The 24834-nt window shown below is 38.3% G+C and overlaps 1 protein-coding gene and 1 non-coding gene across 2 annotated transcripts in view; both read left to right on the top strand.

The window, feature by feature from the left end:
- LOC124156482 (hexosaminidase D) overlaps positions 1-24834 on the top strand; it is a 149648-nt gene that overhangs the window by 53572 nt on the left and 71242 nt on the right. The window contains exon 2 of the mRNA XM_046531053.1: positions 13405-13430. The gene's annotated coding sequence lies outside the window, so the exon portion shown is untranslated. The remainder of the gene's footprint in view (positions 1-13404; positions 13431-24834) is intronic.
- Trnas-gga lies at positions 18982-19054 on the top strand. The gene has a single exon. It is a non-coding gene; the product is annotated as a tRNA-Ser (tRNA).

Below are 24834 nucleotides of genomic sequence, written 5' to 3'. Positions count from 1 at the left end.
AATGTTTTTACTGCGCACAACGCGTTTCGGCTCACTGAGCCATCATCTGGTATAAGACACTGCAAAACATTTGGAAATCACTTTTATTCCTTCCAACGTGGGTTCCCCACATCCCGTATTTGTATCTTTTCCCACTGTCTCTACTCTGTACGCCTGTTCCCACCCCCTTCTTCAAAGGTGTCAAACCCTCTCCAACCCCCTTTCTTCTTATTTTTTTTTAATGTTATTATAATTAGTTTAAGTTACCTGTCTCAAACTGGCCGAATTTGAGATACGTGTTGTTAGAACTTAAACCATCGATATGTAAGTAAAACAATCCTGAAAGGACAGGTAGAAGGGCAAGATACGACCCCGAGGTAGAGTCACTATGGGATGTAAAAGAGTGAAGTACGTCTCTTTTGTAAAGGCTAGTGGATAAGGAGAGCGGTATGGTGAGCTGCGTGAAAGCAATCCTAGGGTTGTTGACTTATGGTGATGACGATGAGAATCAAATACGCTTTGAGCGCGAGCAGACTGTGCGACTATTCGCCATCGCAGAGAGCCAAGAGGAAGCGGAGGACTATCGATTGATCGCAGAGTAGCTCTCGGGCGGCTATTTCCATGCGCACACAACCCATCGGTGGCAAAAAAAAAGAAACTCTTCCCAACACCTTGGACCTTTACCCTGAATCACACGATAATTTTTTCCCGTCCCTCAAATTGATAGTTCAAGTTATAGGATTTCATGGACCTAAAGAGTGACCGCTGGATGCATCGTTTTCTAAATGAAACGGTCACTCGCACCGTCCCTTTTTCATTTGTTTATTCCAAGGGGGCTGCATAGAGGAGGTCCAATTCCATCCCACAAAAAGTTGATTTCTGTTGTCGCTTCGGTTGCTTTTTTATTGGTTTTCAAGAATGCCCGCGGCGCGGTGATGAGTGAAATGCGATCCAATTTTTCTAACAATATTTTGCAGTAAAATGTTTGTAATTGCGAGGAATAGCATTGAAGAGTCATGAATAGGGTGGTTTCCTATTATTTTTTATTGCCTAAATCGAAAGGTTATTACTCCTGGAGTACGTGTTTCAAGCTTTTAAATATTTTAATGAGGATATCTATTTTTCGCGATTAAATGAAAAGTAAAAATTTTCAAGCGCGCTAAAATGCGACGGCTAAGTATGAATGCTGGGAAAACCGCGTGTGACGTCATTCTGGTCGCCGTGTGAGGTGACCTTGGTGCGAGGCATTGAGCGCTGATACGATGCAGGCTGCTAGCAGGTAGCGCTTGGCTTAATTATTGATTATTAATACCTTATCAAGGGAAGGAAACTTTCCGACCATGGCCAATTTTAATAGGTGATTATTAAGACATTTTTCCCTGAGCTCTGTGCCTCATGCATGCATTGGTAATCTCAGACGACGTAAAACTCCTATCTACTCGTATAGAAACTAGGTCCCTGTAATCCAAATAATTTGTATTTTATGAATACACTTATGGTGGGTAACAAATCGCAATGAATGCCTTTCGTTTTCTTTGATGAAGGAAACTACCCTATTTGATAAATAATATCATCGTGAATATAATTTTCGGTTGACACCCCTAATAATACCTTATTTTCCCGTGTAACTCAATGATCAAAAAGAAATGGAAGATTTCGGAATGTGGAGCTACTGAGGATGTGATGGATCGACCGAGTTAATAATGGTGGAAGTCCTAAGAAGAGTGAGAGAGAAGAGAAAATTCGTGAAATCCTCGATAAGAAGGCGAAAAAAGCATATCGGCCATATGTTGACACATTATGGCCGGATGAAGATAATGGTTATGGGACAAGTATATTGGAAGAACGGGTGGGAAGACCTCAAATGGAGCGTATGGATCAGTTTGTTGAAGAATATGAAGTAGAGGTAAATGTCTAGGTGTGAAAAGGTTATCTTACAGGAGAATCGGGTGGAGGGCTACGTCGAACTCATATTAGGATCGCTGACCAGTGGTATTGATAAAAAAAACTTTAAACTTTACATCAGTGAGTGATTAAATTTGTTTTTACTCAAGAGAACACAAAACAGCAATATTGTCACTAACAAAATTCACTACTCTTTATTTACTCTGTGGTATTCCATTATAAGTTTTCCTGGATATACACAATTACTTATACAACTTATTTTTTATCAGAGCTCGACCCGGGTTTAAATGAATTATCATCATCTTCAGGCGCCAATCATAATTTGTGCTTGAAGATGATGATAGTTCATTGAAACCCGGGTCGCGCTCTGATAAAAAAATAAGTGGTATAAGTAGTTGTCTGATATCCAGGAAAACTTAATAGTGTCTCTGAAAAAAATTAACATTAGTCTCCGGAGGAGAAACAGTACAAGGCGTGGGTGAATGGAGCATTACGCTTCAGCGAAATAAATGGACAATTCTACCTCGATGGGCCTGCCGTTCCGAAGTCCTGTCACACCCGTGCGGCCTGAAAGAGACAAGGGTTCCTAATTAAACAGGGGTAACGAAGAGTAACTGCTGGCGCGGTTTATAACACTTCTATCTTTCTGTCTACTATATACTCATGTATGCGAATGTGGCTTTATTTTATCGTTGCTCCGCAGTGGACATATTGCCAGTGCTAAGCAGGATTAGGTAGTATTTCAAATACAAGTATTTTAAAATGTTTTAAAAATGCAAGTATTTGAAATACATTTATAATTTGTATTTGGTATTTCAAATACGGGACCTGAATGTATCATGTATTTTGTATTTAAAATAAATATTTTTGGTATTTTCCCATCCTAAAATAAAAAATGAATTTGTGAAATACTTTTGAGGCAGCTCTGATAACAATTCTGTTGCATTATGCGTCAGAGATTGCTTCGATTTCGTTAGAATCGTTTTCTTCTTGTTTGCAATCATCCATAAGGTGCCAAGGCAGGCCATATTTTTTTAATATATCTTATTTTATTTGCAAATTTATTTTGTATTTTAAAAGGTATTTTGTATTTTAAAAGGTATTTAAAATACTATTTTGTATTTTTTTTCAAATATCCAATTCAATTGTATTTTGTATTTTTCACTCCAAATACATTTTGAGCGGTATTTTAAATTTCAAATACTCATTGGCCTGTATTTTGCCCTGCCTTGGTGCTAACAGCTTAATAATAACAGGTTAATAATTGTGACTAAGATCTGGTTACCCGATGCATTTACAAGTACGAGTTAATGTCTTATCGCACGAATTACTTTGGTGAACTGGAGCGTAGCATGTGCTAATGCATGAACCAAATCAGAGCAGCTTCTATTTTCTGTACTTGCGTTTGACCAAGTTGTGTGGTCACATGGTGCATTCTTGTGTCGCGTTCATAAATTTAGACATTAACCCCTACGTGTTAATAAATGGAGTAACCATGGCTTTAAAAGCAGCAAAAAGCAAAGTAATGTAGAAATCCAATCGGTTTTTATCATAATTACACCGTCAAAGTTGTAATTAATTACGACTGCGCAAACTACTATTAGAGAAAGTAATCTATAGCCTTACAATTACTTTTAATTTTGCTCCTGAATATGATGGAATCGTTGTGATAATTTCGTCAACATGAATTCTGTTTCGGTACTAACTAGCGGCAATCCTGGACAGAGTAGTTTATTACAAGTGTTAACATTCAAGCCAGCATTTTAATTATTATTCAATGCCGTTGCGTAAAATAGGGAGGTTTCCTTCGTCAAAGAAAACGAAATGCATTGATTGCGATTCGTTACCCACCATTATTGTATTCATAATGTACAAATTATTTCGTTTTAGAAATGCCGGTTTAGGCGAATGGCAATGGTCCATTTTTATCCTCATTTGAAAACGGCCACGTGACGTCACAGGGACCTAGTTTCTGTACGAGTAAATAGGTTTTATGGGAGTAGTAAGAGTTATACATCGTCTGAGATTACCAATGCATGCATGAGGCGCAGAGCTCAGGGAAACATGTCTTAATAATCACTTATTAAAACTGGCTTACGTCGGAAAGTTGTCTTCGTTTGATAAGGTATTAATAATCCTTATTTAAGCCAAGCGCTACCAGCTAGCAGGGTACTCAGCTACCCGCTAGCAGCCTGCGTCATATCAGCGCTCAAGCCTCCATCAAGGTCACCTCACAGGGCGGCAGCGGGAACGAGAAATACATCACACGGAGAGATTTCCCGGCATTCATACTTACCCGTCGCGTTTTCGCGCGCTTGAAAATTTTCACTTTTCATTTAATCGCGAAAAATGGTATGTTCATTTAAAAATCTAAATGCGTGAAATACGTACTCCAGGAGTAATAATATTTCGATTTAGGGAATTAAAAAAATAATAGGAAACAACCCTATTGTGATGCTAAATCAGTACCTTGGAGTGTAGATCTTGGAGGTCTCGCGTTTGGTCTTTTCAAGACCTATACTTCAAGATACTGACTTGATAGTAAGTAAAAAAAGGCAAGAAAAGAGAAAATACTCATTTTATGAAGTGATGTTTAAAAAGTTTTTCTTTGAGCACTTTAGAAGTAAAGGAATATGTTGAACCAAAATTTTCCTCCTGTGGATGAAGTTAATTTAGATGGAACTACCTTTCGATCAGCGCGCGTGGAATTCAAAGTTTCACTTGTGATCACAGAAATTTAAGAATTAAAATGATTTTTTTTAAATGTATCGATTTCAAATGAAATTTTCGAAGATATAATCGTTAACAATCATTCAATTTAACAAAATCAGAAAAACCAATCGCGATGGAGTGGAATTTTTCCAAGTTGAAATAAGTACACTTGTAATTGTCCATAGATAAACCATTTGTTATCTTGAAGATGATGCTGTAGCATTGAATCATAGATCGGAATAAAAGTTTATAGTCGTGGAAAATTGCATGTGTTTGTTTCAACGTAAATTATTCAATGACTTTCACTTCGCTGCATCACAACACTTATAAGGCCTCTGTCAGTAATAGGCGGAAGTATGATATTTTAGCTTTCTCCGCCACCTGGGCAATTATTTTTATTTTCCTTGAGTTCGCATCAAAATCTCGCTGTTCCATATTCAGAGTCGTCCGATATTTTACCTCGAGGAGAATGGAATGCGACCGCCGTGCAGGTGAAACGACTCTCTCCCTCTCTCTTTCTCGTCAGCTGTGATTTTATATTTTTAGAATTTCTCAGTCGTCAATTGCGAGTCATATTTTCGCAAAATAGGGTAGTTTCCTTCATCAAAGAAAACGAAAGGCATTGATTGCGATTCGTTACCCACCATTTGTGTATTCATAATATACAGATTATTTGGTTTTAGAAATACCGGTTTAGACGAAAGTTAATGGTCAATTTTAAACCTCATTTGAAAAAGGCCAGATTAGCGCCCATGCGATGCCACTCCACGTGACGTCACAGGGACCTAGTTTCTATACGAGTAGATAGGAGTTTTACATCATCTGAGATTACCAATGCATGCATGAGGCACAGAGCTCCTAATAATCACCTATTAAAACTGGCTATGGTCGGAAAGTTTTCTTCGCTTGATAAGGTATTAATAATCCTTATTTAAGCCAAGCGCTACCAGCTAGCATGGTACTCTGCTACCTGCTAGCATCCTGCGTCTTATCTGCACTCAAAGCCTCGCCCCAAGGTCACTTCACACGGCGACAGCGGTAATCAGAATGACGTCACACGGTGTTTTCCCAGCATTCATACTTAGCCGAAGCGTTTTCGCGCGCTTAAAATTTTTCACTTTTCAATTAATCGCGAAAAATAAATATCGTCATTTAAAAATCTAAAAGCGTGAAATACGTACTCTAGGAGTAATAATCTTTCGATTTAGGCAATAAAAAATAATAGGTAACCACCCAATTGTCATGTTGTTCTCAATGCATATTCTTTTTTTTGTTTTACAGACAAGCTAGGAGTCCCAAATCATGACAAGATTTCTTGATGGCTCTCATTTCCTCATATCAATTAACCACTCAATTGTGTTACAAGTTTAAAAAAAACTGTCTCTTGAAAACTTAAATCTTATTTTATCGAAAAAGACTCGATTAATCGTGGCAAGGAAAAAATTTGTTGTCCCTAAACCCTCCCCAATTTTGTTGTCCCTAATTTTGTCCCAAATTTAGTCCCAAATTTTGTTGTCCTTAAACCTTCACATATTTTTAGAATTTTTCAGTCGTCAATTGCGAGTCACATTTTCGCGAAATTGTCATGTTTTTATCAATGCATGTACTTTTCAGAATGTTTTTTCAGTCTACCTTAGAGTCCCAAATTATGACAAGATTCCTTGATGGCTCTCATTTCCTAATATCAATTAACCAATCAATTGTGTTATAAGTTAAAAAAAACTGTCTCTTGAAAACTGTCTCCGATCTTATTTTATCGACAAAGACTCTTATTAATCTTGGCAAGGAAAAATTTTGTTCCCACGATTTTATTTCAATGTTCTGTTTTCGTGTAGTGGTAATCCATTTCGGTTATTCGTATCGCACCAAACTCTAAAAGAGGTTATCGGATACACGTGTTTGGTTGATTGTATGTGGATAAATACGGATTGACAACAAAAATGTGATTATTTGACTGAAAATTCTAATTACGGTTGATAAGTGAGTGTTTGCTGCTTGTTGTTCAACTATTTCAAATTCGATAACGGGATAAAAAAAATGCATCAAAGCCCTCTCGTGGTTTTCACCGATTTGAATCGTTGTATATCACCAACGTTACTACGGACGGCTCGTCCATCGTCATCAAGATGAATGAATAAGTTTGACCGAAAAAAAAACCTTCGCACGTTATTGCAAACACGGAGCACTTATAAGGCCTACACAAAACACTGCGTGTGGGAAGAATTGGATGAGAGAATGGGAGGCACAAACGATCACTGCCATAAAGTTAGTCTATGGCAGCTAAAAAATACAAATAAATTTTCATTTATTGATTGTGGTATTTGGTAATGGAACTCACTACTAAAGTAACCCTTAAATCCTCACCCCAAAACAACAAATAGGCTTAAAGAACTCAAATAGACTTAATGCTGTCGCAAATTAAAAGGAATTATTGCCTATCTTTACTGTGATTGACTTCTTTTAGTAAGAGACTTGAGTTTTTCTTTTTAATACCTTTTGTGATTTTCTTCTCATTTAATGTTATTATTTTATTTTTTGAATTTGCGCTTCTCGTTGGTTATATGTTTCATATTGTATCTTTTTGTTTTTGTATTTTTTATTCAAATAAATATCAATGATTAATACGTACTTATATAGTTTATCAAATGGTAGGAAGGAAATATCTTTTTAAAAACGTATCATCTAATTTTTTTTATGACTCGAGGTGAAAAAAAAGCGATTGAGGGAAAATGAAGTGGTCGGATAGAGGAACTCACTACGCATTTTCATTTTGAGAATAGTTCTGAGCAGGTGGAGAAATCAGCGAGATGTATTTCCGAGGAAGGTCATTAAGGATGGCATGAGGCAATTTAAACCGTGGTTGTGTAATTGGATAGTTATGTAGCCATTAAGTGGTAATTGTAGGAGATAACTGACGAAAGGGAGATGAATCGACATAAAAGGATGTGTTTGATATCGCAGAGAGAGTTTTTGCTCATGATGGTTTTCTTTTTAGTGCACATTTTTATTGAATTGGTTTCTATGTACTCTTTCGATAAATAAAATATTCCCTGGTGAAAAATCTCCAGTAATTATAGAAGAAACGTGTCTTTTGACTGGCGAATAAAATGTCTTATTAATGGTTAAGTGTTTTCGACCTCTATGTTATTCATTATCGAGCAATTTTTTGAGGTGTAGGTCTATAAATATAACATTTCAGTTCGCCAACGTTTCGGACAGGGTGCATTTTTTCAGGACTTGTGTATTATTATGAAATGGAAGACGATGTGGCGCACGGTTTATATGTGCGATGTGGAAAATAGAATTACATAATTATGATAAAAAGCATTTAAAAAACATTTTGAGCAGTACAGAAGTGCAAGTTCCTTAATTGAAATATCATGGTATTAGAAATTTTTGTTATTATGATACATAGTTAATATTTATATAAAGAACTGACGCTATCAATTTAAGTACAATTTCTTATGATATGATTTCCAAAATCAGTTGTTACAATGTAATATATCAGCAAAAAACAAATAACTTCTCGATCATTTCAAAGATTAATTGTCTCGGACATTGACAACTGTACATTTTCCTCCTACCTTAAATATTAAATGCCCTAAAAAACCAGAGTATTCAATAAAATATCGAAAAGGCAGCATACCCAAAAAAAAATCGTTTTCGTGGTAATTGCAAAGTGCATCCAAAAAAATGTTTGCGTCGCCATGGTTCAGTAACTAAGGAGTTGTAACACCATGGTTACAGGACAAAAAATGCTTATATTGTCTCACCGACCGCCTCCTTAATTATTGAATATTCCTCCTGAAACACCCTGTATACTTTCATTATGTTTCTCGAATTCTTCCATAAGAATACTGTAGGAAGCGACCTAACTTAACATTGTTTTCTGGTAATAAATGCCTTAAATAACGTATCAATTTATTCTTACCCTCTGTCTGGTACAAGCCTATATTTTGATGAAATTTAATATCAAATGCGTATAATGCGTAAAATGAGGCGTTATACAAGAGATATAAGTTAACTTTAAATGAAGTCTTACGTGAGAATACCATTGCCAGCGCATATTCCTCGCGTCCATACAGTTTAAATCAAAGTGTGGGAGATAGAGCTCCGGCCTGTACACCTCGTAGACCAGAGGTCTTCAACTTTTTTTAATGCAACGGCCAAAAGTCGATTTCGAATCGTCCGGAGGGACACATTGTTACTTAACTACCACATAAATAAAATTTTGAAAAACGTATAATTTCAATGTGTAATAACCTTCATTGATTAAAAAGTTCAATCGATCAATTCTATTTTTTATAGTTTATTTTTTACGAGTGTGTCGATATACATATATATTTGTATAATATATATTTTGTAGCGCGATACAATATTATCTTCAGCTTTTAGGGGCCGCAAATAATCAGCCGGCGGGACAAGGGTTGATGACCCTTGTCGTTGACTAACAACAAAGGTTCCTTTTTCTTCGTCGCATTTATGTCCTCCACCTTTGCGAGAAGCGGACAGGGAAGCAGGAAAGGGTGAGGGATTTTTATCTGTTGGCAGAGCCTGAGTTTACTTTCTCGGCGTGTCCTCCTCACCCCGAGATACGGAGGGGTAAACAAGACAGCTTCTCCGAGAACAACAATTTACCCATCTGAGACAGTTGTTTACATTGTTGGACTGAAAATTCTTTCCGTTTCTCTCTTGCGTTTATGGTAATACCCCGGGCACGACTTTTAAGAAAAGTTTTCTTTAGCTTCAAAAAATCGAAATGGAGTTTATGCCCATGTGTTGAGATTAAAAAAATAAATGCAGCAGACTTTATATTTTTCCCTAGTTTGAGTTACGAAGTTCATGGAGTTGACGAAACGGCTGATTTTACGGTGCGCGGAGTTATATATTGCTCTGGCGTGTATACATTTTTGACATTTGAGGATATTCTACACATCCGCATTCCATCAATACAATTTTGTGCGATAAAAAATTCGTACAGTGATTCATCTGAGTTGTATCGGAGGTGGAAAAACAGTCGCGTTTAAAAGAATCCATGTCATGCGGATCTTGTTGACGTGTCAACAATGTTTTGTTTTATATTAGAAGTCGTTCATCCTGTTATTTGTTTTCGAATTTAGTCTGTGATGTTGGTAAAATACTAAACAGCCGAACAGTAAAGACCGGTGTATAGGAAAAATTAGCAATGAATTCTCCATGCGGGACACTTTGTGTGAGATTCCAGTACCGCTACTTCAATGATGGCATCATAGCAAAAATTGGCGCGAAAGTTAACCGGGGTTTAGTCGATTTGGAATGAAAAAATTGGCGTGAAACTTTGGAGCACGCAGTCTCGTATTCAATTTTTTTCCCATAGAATTGAGTGAAATGAATTCAATGTTTACCCCAGCTGAACTCCATTGTTTTGGCTTGCGCGAGTAAGGATTGGTAGAGGGTGGGTGACGTAACGGCCATGGTCCCTACGTACCTCGCGCGTCTCTATGGTAACGTGGGTGTTGTGTCACGTGACTTGCGTACGATCATTAAAATGCCACTCTATTCCTGTCAAATTGGGTGCCAAGGCAAATTATTCAAAGGAAGCTCATAAGAATTCCGTTTGTGAATGAAGTTAAAAATATATTGTGAAATGATGTATTTCATTTTAATAATTAATTAATTCAGTAGATTCCGGTTAATTGGAACATATCAGGACCTGTGCACTTTTTCCCAATAAAGCGGCTGGCCAAATTAGGCGAACTATCTTGTATATGGGCATAAACAAATGTTGAAATGATAGAAAGAAGACTAAAGAATGTTTATAATGCAACATAAGTTTATTAAACTATTAATTTGACTAATAAATCAGCGAGTTTAGTTATTTTATTATCATTTATAAGAATTATAATATTTGTGTTGAAAATATTTTTCACAGCCTCGGGCGACGCTGAATGAATATTTTTTACTAAGTCCTATTAAAGAAAAGTCCTATCCTCTGCGGGTAGTATAACAACAAGAGCTTTCAAAATAGGGCAAAAATAGGAACATTTGTGAAAAATAAGAGTAAATCAAAGGAGGAAAAAAAAATATTATTCTGGAAACAAAAAGTTTTAATTTTGTTCCGAGTATAGAGTCTATGTCGCCGACTCATGGCCCAATAAAGCGGCCTGCTGTCCCAATTAAGCGGAGAATACTCTGGGATATTCTGCCATTGGGTTCTGTTCTACAAGATCAGCCTCAATAGGGTAGTTTCCTTCATCAAAGAAAACGAAAAGCATTGATTGCGATTCGTTACCCACCAGTAGTGTATTCAAAATATACAAATTATTTCGTTTTAGAAATAGCGGTTTAGACGAATGGCAATGGTCCATTTTTATCCTCATTTGAAAAGGGCCAGATTGGCGCCCATGCGATGCCACTCCACGTGACGTCACAGGGACCTAGTTTCTATACGAGAAGATAGGAGTAATACATCGCCTGAGGTTACCAATGCATGCATGAGGCGTAGAGCTCAGGGAAACGTGTCTTAATAATCACTTATTAAAACTGGCTAAGGTCGGAAATTTTTCTTCATTTGATAAGGTATTAATAATCTTTATTTAAGCCAAGCGCTACCAGCCAGCAGGGTACTCAGCTACCTGCTAGCAGCCTGCGTCGTATCAGCGCTAAGCCTCGCCTCAAGGTCACCTCATAGGGGGGCAGCGGGAACCAGAAATAAGTCTCACGGAGAGATATCCCGGCATTCATACTTACGCGTCGCGTTTTCGCGCGCTTGAAAATTTTCACTTTTCATTTAATCGCGAAAAATAGATATCGTCATTTAAAAATCTAAATGCGTGAAATACGTACCCCAGGTGTAATAATCTTTCGATTTAGGCAACGAAAAAATAATAGTAAACCACCCTATTAAGCGGCTGCCCCAAGTAACCCGCGGACCCATTAAACGGAATCTACTGTATTTCTTCCCGGGCTCATTGATGCTTAAATTTCCGTAGTCACGTGGTACTTGTGATAGCTACGCGTATTTACTGAAGAGGGTCCTGGCTACCCTCCCTCTGATAATCCTCAATTTAAGTTTGGGATCCAAGCGATCATTATGCCCTCGCTTCCCACAGACCCACTGAATTGGATATATACAAAACCACTTATAGTGGGAAGTCGCGTGTAAGGGAGACGCGACGAGCAGTGTATGAAAGTCAAAGGGCACAGGAAACTCAATGATGTTAAATTCCCAGCTTTCGCCTGTCTGGAAAATTGTGTGAATTGGGGCGTGACATTGTCTCGGCGGAAACTGAAGGAATGAGAAGAGGGAAAATTTTGTGCTTCAAGGTCGGTTATGGAAGCCACTCGAAATTTTTGAAACGCCTTAAAAAAATTTCATAAAGGGCGAAGGATTTCATAGTGCTTGGGACAGATTACCGAACCATTCATCGCAGATGTTAAGTGTTTTTATACAATTTGGGAAAACTGATGTCGCTCAAGGTTAAGGTCTAACGGTAAATTCAAGAGTTATTATTCGAGTTAAATATGTCTTTTAATGCATTGTATTTCATTTTTGTATTTACCTAATTATTACCTCCCTAACTCATTGATGCATAATTTTCCCGCGTAATGTGATGCATATGATGATTACACGTGATTACGGATGTTTTTATACCTAACTGTGGGTGTACCCAGCGAGGGGCAGCTGCTCCCCCTTAAGGCCTGTTTACACGGTACATTAACACGTACGGGTTAATGTCTAAATGTATGAACGCGAGAATGAACGCCAAAATGCACCGTGTAATCACCCAACTTGTACGAATGCATGTACAGAAAATAGAACCTGTTCTAATTTGGTTCATGCATTCGTACATGTTCCGTTCCGGTCCACAAAAATCATTCACGCAAACGTACATTAACTCGAACGTGTCAATGTATCGTGTAAACACGCCTTTTGAAGCAAAAATCGCAAAATTTTCAAGCAAAATCAGTACTCAATTGAGACGAAAGCGTACAACAAATTTTCTTCAAACCCACCAAAAATGATATGCATTAGTATAAGATAAGAAACGAAAATAAAACTATTTTTTCCAGGAAATAATCTCATAAATCCCATGGCTTGCCCCCCTCTAGACTATGGCCTTCCTCACCCTAGACCATGGCTCGCCACCCCCCCCCCCAGTTATGATCCTGGGTACGCCCTTGTATCTAACGGTTATTTTTTCTTTTAATTTTCTTTTATTGTTTTTTTTGCTAAATTTTAAAGACGAAATTCAAGTTATTTACGTATTTTATTTCTTTATCCAACTTTTTTTCAATGCTTTAGCAATTATTCACGTACCTAAGATTGGAAAGGAGGTGTAGACATAGGATAGTACCATATTCAAACCCGTACTAGTTAATGTGTTAATTTTAGCGCGCGTGAATGAAAGCAAAAATGCGTCGTGTAATCACCCAAATTTTGCGAATGCAGGCACAGAGCCTGTTCTATTTTGGCTCATGCAATCGTGCATACTACGTTCCGGTCCACCAAAACCGTTCATGCATTTACACATTATCTCGCACGGGTTTACGTAAACAATGATATTTGCCCACATGTTTGTGCTGTCGGTCTTAAGTGTGTTTTGCGTGAAAATGGACACTTAAATGTAACAAAGTCACAATTGAATAATAATAAATTTGATTTGAATATGGTGGCATTAATAAATTGCACTTTAATATATATTTTTATTGATGACATTTGATTGTTATAATTTAATTGTTCCGATGTCTCTTTGTATAAATGTATGGGTTTTTTGCGCCAACTGTCATATTATTCTTTTAATGTTTTTGTTTTCTTTTCTTTTTCAGTTGACTTCTCAAAGGCGGAATACAAGGTATTTACTTTTTTCTTTAACTCATATTTTGCAATGATGAATAATTGTTCGCATACCTTTTTAGGTTCTGATCAAGGATAGACTCATATACGAATGACAAATTGAAGCAGTGTATATGTGGTTGGTATACTTGGGTCTTAGTCCCAAATGTCTTTTAGAAGTGTGTTATTAAGTACCCTTCAGCCTGGATTTTAAATGATTACCGACGTGGGGAATGAAATAGTTAATAATATGGAGTTATTGGGCGTTCCTGAAATCTAATATTAATTTCCTGATACGGAGGAGAAAACCGATGGATGCATTTTAGAATGATTCTTGTTTTTTGCTTTCAGTTCTATTGATGGCGTGTATTTCGCTTGACAGTATTTTTCATGTATTCTTAATATTCCACATTTTCATTTCAAATTCTGTACAATAAATATAATTCACATATAAAATTACTCATGTTTGGATTTCACTTGGCCGGTTTCCTTTTGCCATACGACATCATATGGCGATCAACGATCAGATAATATCGCACCGCTTCTAGGAAACCGGTCGAAAAAATTGGAAATTAAATATATTAAGTTTTCAAAGGTATTTCATTTAATATAAAACAATTTTACTCAGATTTAACTCCTGATTTCCTCAATTTAACTCCTGATTCTATTGATTATCCCACTTCTCCTAACCGGCATCTAAGCTCGTGAATGATTGGGTGGAATTTTATTTGCCAAATTATTTAACATAATGGACTACAGTATGTAGAGTTTCCTGTTTCACTTTCTGGAACCACTCTATAGAGAAATAAAATTCACTTTGTAATTTTCACACTGAATATTTATGTGGACACTGGTTTCGGTAATATGATTTTTGTTTTTTTTTCCCCCGGCGAAAAATTGCAGTGAAGTTTTCTCGGGTATCACACCGGGTCAGGTCCTAAGGAAGGAGAATGGAGAACCTGACTCGGTGCGAAACCCGAAAAAAAACTTCACTGCACTGGTTTCGGTACATGTATCATTATTAAAGTCTTGATAATGAGTTTTCCTGGATATACACAATTACTTATACCACTTATTTTTATATCAGAGCGCGACCCGGGTTTCAATGAATTATCATCATCTTCAGGCGCAAATTATGATTTGTTTATCTTATTGTTACCTAGTTACTTGATGAATTTTAAAACGGACGCCAGAATAGGGGAAAAGGATAGGTAGAGATATTCATTTATGAGACTTAATATGCAACTGCCATAGGAGCGATTTTAAAATGAATATTTTAAAATTTTGTAATGGCCGCCGTGAACTGGACTCTAGGGAACAGTTAGAAATTTTTTAAAATTATGGAAAGTCAAGACAGTACACTAATAAATGAATATGTCTACCCGTCATTTTCCCCTATTCTGGCGTCCGTTTTAAAATTCATCAGGGAACTAGGTAACAATATGGAATACCACATAAAAAACCAACAGTTAGTGAATTTTGTACTTGATAATGATCTTGATAATCAAAGACCTTGATCACGGTTTAAGTATTGGAACCATGGCCAGTGTCATTAAATATACAGCGTGGAATTTACAATGTGATTTTTAGTTCCCTATAATGGTCTGACTGTAATAAATATTCACCAAACGTATTTCTGACGGATTGAGATGCGCTGTGCCAAATATGGCTATACTCATTACCGTCGTGCCTGCTGTTGCAGTGCTCTGGATGTTGGTTCAAAAAATAAACAAAAGCTTCTGACGGGGCCATCCGGCTTCGACATTCGGAATCGGTCGAGAAATAAAGAGAAAGTCGGCAATGGAGCTCAAGGTCGAAGCGTGTTCCCTCTGTCTCACTTGGTCTGCGTTGGCTCTCATTTGGGGATATCGCAATTAGTGAGAGCGGTTAATGGCGCATGATCGAAATACCCCCACTCACGTGACCTATCCCACTTTGACCGCTCGCTGATTGACTGATTCCGTCGTCAATATCATTGTTGCACTCTCGCTCAGAGCGCGGAGTAAGTAAACAAAGAGATGGCAGAGGGCGCTGAAAGCGGTGATCACTCGATGCGCATTTGGCCATGTTCTAATTAAGTTAATTGTGGTTCAACAAGCCTTAAAGATATATGTGCTGGCGTTGTTTTATGCCAGATCGCGAGAATTTGCAAGAGTTTTCTCCAAAGGATCTTTGACGTCTTTTTTTGGCTGGCTAAAGCCACCGTTCACGAAAAAAATAACGGTTTCCCTCTTTTACTCAGAACTCATCAGTCGTCACTTTTAACTTTTGCAATACTGTTAAACTAAGTCCCAACGAAAAATATGCATGTGTTTTGATGGGTACATGCATACACTTATTTTAGTATCATTTGCAGTTGCTGATTGCAGTGATTTTCTATGCCTAATTGTGGCTACCAACGATTAACCTATGCTACGTTTTGCTTTTGTCTGAGTTTAATCAGTAATTCGATGCCTCAACATGGTGGGTGACTATGAAAATATTTATATTACTTCCTTAAATGCACATTTTTTTCTGTTTACTTTATTGCGTTTATCTTCGCTTTGCGTAGAATATAATTATGAGTAACGACAACACCAATAACATTAACACTTCCGTAATCTTTACTCAAGAAATTGACACTAAAAATCACGTTAAGTATGTGACACGAGTTCACAATCACAACACTCGCGATGATTCCATGAAGTCCGCGTAATCCCGGTATTTTTTATAAACGCATTGATTTCAAACATCCCAAAATATGATGAAAGCGTCAATATGTTTTTCTAATTGAATAACTACCACTGTGGAAGTTGTGGACTTATAGCGGAAATAAGGCAAACGATGTAAACAAGCCGTGGCTGAAGATGCACTCCGAAATTTTCATTGTTACAATACTAATAAAAATAGTTTTGTCAATACTAATCACGAGATTAAAATTATTATAGGCGTAGGTGAACGAGTAAGTAGCAGATAATTATACTTGAAAATTACGATACATAATGTTCCAAAAGTTGCCGATATTCTTCCATCGACGACTGTTGAATCCTTGGATATACACGCTTATTTACACTAATTTCCCCCTTATTTTATTTCGTTCTTCATGGAAATATATTACGACACATCATAAAAACAGTAGATGAATCCACTACTAAAATAATACTCATCAGCTTACACCAACATTTATTATTCTTTTCCTAATCGACCGGTGCGTTATTTAGCACCTTCTTGTTTATTTATGGTGACTATTCATCGTTTATTAGTTACCGTAGTTAGGCACTGCTTCTTGGTGCTACCGAACGAATAAATCTAGGCACTGTGATTGGTTGAAAATGCTAGCCTCACTCGCAGGCGCCGACGGTGTAATGTTTGCTATCGACGAGCCGTGGTCTTGTTTTGCAACGACGAGCTGTCGTTAAGATGATATACAGAAACACACTTTCGATAAGAGGGTGTCGTTGCAAGAGAGGACTTTCGTTAACAACTCGTTAACAACAATTCGTGAACGAGTTAGAGAAAGCCCCTACTGACCGGCAATCGAGAGATCCTGGTTCGAATCCCGGCTAAGTCAAATATTTCTTCATGGCGAACTTCATCCTTTGGTGTATTTAATTGAGAATTTAGGCTACGTACAGGAGCGTATAAATAATATTTTTAAAGGCGGCCGCCAGAACGATGAAAAGCAAATTAATTACCATGGGAAGAAATGCCCCTCGTCCGAGAATTGAACCACAGGACACTCGGCATTCCGGGCCAATGCGCAGACCACGACGCTAACTAGGTTCATCTAATTTTCCTGACTGGAAATCACACTACGGAGCTTCCAGATTTCCCGGCCAACGCGCAGACCACAACGCTCTCCAGGTTTCTTAACTCAAGAGACTATTTGAGAGTTGCACGGTGCAAAGGTCAGTCGTTCGCTTCCCGGCGCTCTTAACAGCTTCGCATTCACCAAATGCCGAGGCCACCCCAGAAATCCAATCGTTAGTATCATCATAATTGAAATTACATATTAAAGTTTTGTTTACTATTCCCATAATTTTGACTGCTCTTTTCGTTAAGAACTACGATGAGCGTGCAAAATGGTTTAATCGGACGTTAAACGATTAGTCTTGGAGCCGTTTAATCCATTAAATACGTAGAAAATACATTGGTGTTACTTTTGCATTAACCAAGTGCTGACACACATCATTTCATCAATCTTATAATATTTTAGCTGTTTTTGGAACACCTTATAAAATGCATTACCTCCAAATTAAATGTTACCTATATCAACAACACACGGCGGTGGTTGCTAGGACCCCATCCGTTACCAAATAAAAAGGTAATGCTTTAATGCAGTTCCGCCTAACTAAATTCCTTTACTGTTCATATTCCCACACGTAAGCCTAGCGCGCAGCTTTCCGAGTCTCTAACGGCTACCAGCCTAATTTTTTAACGTCCGAGTAAACCTTTATGTACTCTCGTGGCAGTTTTTAACGAGAGGAGCGGCCAAAATTATGGGAAGAGTAAACAAAAATTAAAAATTAAATACGCACTTCTAAATAGGTACAGTTTAAATTTAACAAAATAACCCTTTTTGCTAGCATGATGTTTTATGAACGTTAAATGTCCAATCGAAATAAACAGCACGAAGAAAATACTTTCGTCGTAGTAAGCCAATCAGACCCATCTATCTTGTGATCTATGGTTTTGCTATTGAAATCATGGCCGCGTGGAAGGAAGCTGGAGATCGTTCTTGTTATCATTAACTCGTGCTATGTGAGTAAACCTCAACTCATCTCCCCTCATTCATTATACTCCAATCTAGGTACGGAAAATTTAAATGCAGGATCAATTCTATATTAATCGATTTTCGATTCCGGTTTCCTAGATCGATTTTTTTACTTACGACTTTTTTCCCAAAGTATTCGAAAAATTGAATTCGACGTATTTAATATTTAAGTAACTTCTCGCTGAAATATGGGTGTGCTGTTGACACATAATGCACGGCTTAATCCATTTATCTCATTATTTACCCGTGAAATGACTAAATCCTATATCCCGGCGTTATTTTTGCAGTTAACTTAAGAGCAACAAGCTACACAGCTTCTTATACTTTTTTTTTTTTTAACCTGGCACGCTCCCTTAGCGCGGCCAATACCTCCTTGCAAACGTTTCGTTAACGAGTTAGAGAAAGCCCATATAGGCGTGTTAACCAGCTCCACCACCATGCCATTGTCTCAGAGCGAACTTCGTGATGGCTTTTACCGAACAAGATGTTTACGTCACAAGTCCACATTGTGGCACATGTGGTGAGGGTCGTGCTTACTATGTAAGCCACTGTCGGAGTGAAAAACCCTTATTTTGTCGCTGGTCTGCGACGACGAATTTCAAAGCACTGCAGGAACAGGTGACTTTGTACGCAGTCACGCGCACGGGTGCAAAGTTAAATACACCAAAGGATGAAGTTCGCCATGAAAAAATATTTGACTTAGCCGGGATTCGAACCCGAATCTCACGTTTGCCGGTCAGGCGTGTGCCACAGTGTGGACTTGTGACGTCAACATCTTGTTCGGTAAAAACCATCACGAAGTTCGCTCTGAGAAAATGGCTTGGTGGTGGAACTGGTTTACACGCCTGACCGGAAATCGGGAGATCCGGGTTCGAATCCCGGCTAAGTCAAATATTTATTCATGGCGAACTTGCTCCGTGACGTGCGCGTGACTGCGTACGAAGTCACTTGTTCCTGCAGTGCTTCTAAATTCTCAAGCATGAAGCGCGCGTTATGCGAAGTTTTGTTGTTAGATGCGTGTTAAATTAGTGCTCGTTGTGCATAAGAGGTTTGTTTTGGTTAGGCGAGGGCATGGATCACCTCGAACTAAGTAATCTACAGGCGTGTGAATTTCACAAATTCAAGGCAGTTCCTTCCCCTGGCCAACATCGCACATCGAGGATTTTATTTTGGGGGTGCCCGATGGCTTCACCTGGGATTCGAACACGGTACCCCTCGATGTGCAGCCAAGTGCTCTACCCACATGGATACCACACACATTAATGAAGAGGTAGAAAACAATTGATTGCGACATTTTGTCGTTTTAATGAGCCGTAATCGTTAAATTAAGTATTGTTGTCATATGTTCCAAAAATTAGTGACTGGCCAGAAATCGAATAGTGAATTAGTTCTCACGAAAATTCTCAGGAGATCATCTCGTTGACTCCTTTCTGGTTGACTTATGATAAATTTCACATTATGATTTTTAAATTTAACTTATTTATTTATTTCATCACCAAAAACGGCACAATGGCTTTTCCATTGGCTGTTCCTTCAATAAATAGTACATAAAAGATAACTAAAAATAGCGCAGTAAATAAAAACTAACAGAAAACAAAATTTTTAAACATAAGAAGGGACACTATTGATTAGACAATGGTGAATTATTCTGATGGCATTTTAAGGTGACTTTGTAACTAGTGGCAGAGGAAAACAGGTCCAGGGAAGGGATTTTTGAAGCTAACAGGAGGGGATTCGGTAGAGCAGAGAGCGTTTAGAGATGGAGAGACGGAATCGCGGAATGTGAAGCAGAGAGTTATTTCGTAAGGGGCGAGGAGGTACATGAAAACGGAAAAGAGGGAGAACTTCGTTTTTTTTTAGAATTTAATTTCACTTCCGTGAAAGAATCAGTCCACCGAGATTAAGTATTTTGAGAAAATATAAGGAAATACTTGGGAAGCGATACTCGTCTAGCGGAAGTCTCCTCCTCGGGAGTTTGTTGTGAGAAAAGCGAGGCTTTCCTCTTTCTCTCTCTCTTGTGAGGTGATGGTGAGATGCTGCATGCTCCGTCGTGATGAGTCGCCCGCCGAGTGGAGGAAAGAGGGGGAGGGGGGGGCGTGGGAGGGGGTATGAGGAGCTCAGCCACCCCCCCACCCCCTGTCTCCGGAGGCGGTGACTGTGTGCGGGGCGAGGGGAAGGGGTCGGTTGCGTCACGAACCCCTCTCTTTCCCGCCCCCTTTCCCCCGCCGAGAGTTGCCCTACCCGTAACCATAGCGACGGAAATCAATATGGCCGTGGAGCGCGCGCGAGGGGGGGAGGGAAAACCTTTCCTTCACCCCCCTTCTACCCTTTCCCCCTTGTCTTTCCCTCCTTTTGAAATGCATACACATATAGATACGCGGGTTCAAACACACACACACACAAAACAAACAAATGCATCACGTCACCAAAGTTACACATGGACGTTTCTTCGCTTTTTTTCCTCTCTCTCTCGCAAATGAAAGACATCTCTGCAAACAGCTACCTTCTGGGGTTCCCCACCCGGACAGAAAATTTAATGGGCTTGAAGGAGGAAATGCAAATGAAAGTCGCTCTTTTTGTAAATTCTTTCTTTTTTTAATATATTCGGCGTAGCGGTGAGTGCGTCTGGTAGTGGGTGATAATGTTTATCGGGTGGCTGGCGCGCTCGTCTTTTTTTTGGGGCGCATTCGACAACTTCCCCTCTGCCTTCGCTGATCGATGTCTCATTAGACCACCTTTCCTATTAGGTCTTCCACCGGCTCCTTTTTCCCTCGTACTCTCAATGCTGGGTCTCCCTATTAAAAAAATGCCAGTTTCGACTTTATCACGTTGGGAAAATTCCTCCAGAATTAAAATTCCATTTCCCCGGCAAACTTTTTCTCTAGGTAATTATTTCCCCCTGATCACAGAATATTAATTTTTTAAAATTTACGAAATTCCACTCCATATGTAAATTATTTATTCTAGTAGAAAATGTAGAACGCGTCACGTTGTGGAGTTATCCTTGCGCGGGAGCCATATCCTTATCTTCGAACCCGCATAGGTGGTAAATACTCTGGAAATATATCTTGGTTCCTTAAAAACTCGATCCATGGACCGGAAATCGAACCACGGACCTATTGTAACCCCTGACCAAAGACATGTGAACACGCTATCCTGATGTTTTTTATTCTCTTTCCTATTTAACAAATTTTTATTGCTCCAGTGCTCCCGGTTCGATTCCCGATGAGATGGAATTTTAGCCCGTGGCAAAAATGCATATATGCCACTTCGTATTTAAATTTTGTATTCTAATAGAAAATGTGGCACGCTTCGCGTTTTTTAGTTATCCTTTCGCAGGGGCACTGCTTGTCTTCATACCTGATTCGGTGGTACATAAACTAGAGCTATATCTCCTTCAAGTTGTAAGGCAAAGTGGCGTCATCCTACGCCTCGGAAGTTCTGGGGCCGTACTCAAAAAAGTGCGCAGCGCTTAAAGTTCCTTAAAAATTAAATCCATGCACCGGATATTAATTCTTTGCGCTGTAATGACGAGTCTAGCTCGTCATAAACTCGACGCCAAACCGCGCAATGACGAGTGTATCTCGTAATCGGATTTTCATAATCGGATTTTCATAATTTTAGCACTATTTAGAGGAACAATATAACTTTTTTGAAAGCTTAAAAATGTTAAAACATTACATAGGATACATAAATAATTCATATTTCATGAAACTTGATGCATTGGAAGGATTAAAATGATTTTATTCGAGTATTGATAGCTGCGTTCTCCATGTTAAATAATCACATTTTATTTCACGGTTATGCGTTTATTACAAATTACAAAATATCATTTCATTACCTACCATTTAAAAGATAACCATAGAAAAAAATTAATAGAGAATAGGAGCACTGTATTCGGAAAATTAATCGAATTGGTAGGGATTAAACCACTTGCCTTCGGAATACCGTACTAATGCGAAGATGCAATCCAAATTTTTTTTATTCCCTTTCCTATGTAACTAATCCTTATTTTGCAAATGTTACTGTTTCGATTCCCGATGAAGAGGAATTTCATCCCATGGAAATAATACGCCTATTTATAGAGGAACGATGCAGATAAGATTATCATGGTCCCTGCGATCAAGAAAGACACCCAAATCGTGAAGCGTTCCAACTTTTTTTTTTTAATAGAATTAACTAGTCATATATTGAGTGGATACTAGTACAGTTTAGTTACATTTCTGTGATAATGGAGTGAAACTAAATATGAGCCGCTACAATCACTTTTTTTTAATTTCCCTATGATGATTAAAATTTTGCCTAATGTTATTTTTTTATTATGAATGAACTACTGCTTTAAATCTTTCAACGACTGACAATATTGCTGTGAGTAAAATTAAGCTTATCATGAATTTAAGTTAATTTCTCGAGGTTCAACTTTAAGAAAGAAAATTTTAAGATATCCTTTCTTTCGTGCTCCTTGAGATGTCCATTATCGATTGGAGATTTTCGTTATTGAGTTCCTTTCTTTTTTTGTTTCGGAATTTAATGGCAAAAAATTATTGTTACATACCTCGTGATGGCCCCAAGAAAAACGTTGGGAAAATTAATACCAATATTTCTTCAGACGCTGACTGCTATTGGTAGGCAAAACATTCCAGCCCCATTCACTAAGTGTTACTATAACCCTTAATGAAGAGTTATCACTCATTCATTGATTCAACCCGAAGGTTGGTTATGATAGGTGATGGTAGAGCTCAACCCGAACTAACCCAAAGGCGAGTGAATTTTACACATTGATGGAAGGGGGGCCAGTTCCTTTCCCTATGGGCCAGTTCCTTTCCCTATGGGCCACCTCGCACTTCTAGGCTTTAGGTTTTGGGGATTTCCTAATACTTCATCCTGGATTTGAACCCGCAGGGTTCCCACTGTGAAAACCTTATAACCGTGAATAAGCCTTGAATTTCGTCTACCGTGAAAAAAACCTGGAAATAGCCGTGAAATTCGTCGTAAAACCTTAAAAACTTCTCAAACTTGATTTTATATCTACGATTGACGGATCAAAAGAAAAATAAGTCAGTCGCTCGCAGATACTGTCCACGCATTTATCTGCAAATGTATATTCGAAACGCAAATATTGGTCCGTGTGTCATGATGACACATAGACCTTAAGGCTGTGATTGGACGACCTTTAACCGAAGTGATCATTAACCCTGGCGAGAAATCGGACACCCCTTCACTTCCCTGTCACCCTCCTTTTTCTCACTCACCTTTAGCCGGCCCTAAATTTTGCTAACGATAGGCGACGTCATAAGAGCACTTTCATTGCTGCGTTTTTCATTCCCGGCGTTTATCGCGTGTGCTATATTTTTAGTTAGCGTGCGGCCAGTGATTTTTATGTGATCAATATTTCTTCCTAAAATGGCTTATCAGCAGACCGTGAATTTGACGCAATTTAGACCTTGAAAACCTGAAAAAAACAGTGAATTTTATAATTTAGTTAGAGTAAGAACCCTGACCCGGTACACCTCGATGACCACCCAAGCGCTCTACACACTCGTATCCTCAATAAAGACGAAAGGAAAAATATTATATTGGGGCACATTGCCGATTTATGGGCCGTAGTCATGTAATTACATCCGCTCCAAAGATGCTGATGGCAAGATGGCAAGAGGCTGATGAAAATGTTGTTAGTTAGTGTTAATCAAAACTCCGTTTGTTTGGTGTGTAAAGAATCAGTTTCTACCGTCAATGAATACCACTTAAAAAGACATTGCATTGCAAAGCATGCCACATTGGTTGATTGAACTTTTTATCCATTAATGATTATTGCACTCTCGAATTTTATGTTTTATTTTAATTTCATTGATGTGGTTGTAAAGTGACGTGGAGAACGGTGGCCCTCTGGACGATGTGAAATCAATTTTTGGCCCTACGCATTAAAAAAGGTTGTAGACCCCTGCGTTTGACCATTCATCCTACACATTTCCAGCATACGAGTCGTGTTCGGAAATTAACGGGAAATTTTTAAACTTCGCGGAAGTGGAGAGTCAAATTATTATGTTGGTACACATGCCCCTGAAGTATGTTTATATTTCCTCCCGTGTTTATTGTTTACCTTGTTTGTGGCAGCCACTAAGGTTTTGCCGCGTTTTTATGAGCTCGGCTACTTTCGGCTCAAACGTAATTGCTTGTTCGTGTTTTCTTTTGTCCGAAAACAATGCTGTAGCGATGCCCCAGTCTCTCTTTTCGTCTGACTAGGATAAATGTGACTTTTTCCTTTTTTCCGAAAATAAAGATAAACTTAAAGGGTCTGAACTTTTTAACCGATAAAGATTATTGCGCTTTGAAATTATATGTTTTTTTATTTTATTGATATGATGTTAAGTGGTATTAAGTGAATTGGAGAATTGTGGCCCTCCGTACGTTTTGAAAGCATGGACGATGTTAAAAGCTAACATCTGAAAGAGTAAAGAAAGGCAAACCCAAAGATCGATTTTGAGAAGTGTTTCGAGGGTTAGACAAACCGCTGGCGCGAGCGCATAATATCTAGTGGTGACTGTTTTGAAGACGATAACATTAATCTAGACGAATGTATAGTATATTTTTCAAAAAACAATAAGGCCCATTATTTTCTGAACACACCTCGTACCTCTATTTTTATCAATACTACCTCGCATTTTTAACC

This window comes from Ischnura elegans, chromosome 3, assembly GCF_921293095.1.
Source record: "Ischnura elegans chromosome 3, ioIscEleg1.1, whole genome shotgun sequence".
Lineage (NCBI taxonomy): Eukaryota > Metazoa > Arthropoda > Insecta > Odonata > Coenagrionidae > Ischnura > Ischnura elegans.
Note: the sequence above shows the minus strand (reverse complement) of the source record. Positions and strands in the feature narration are given on the sequence as shown.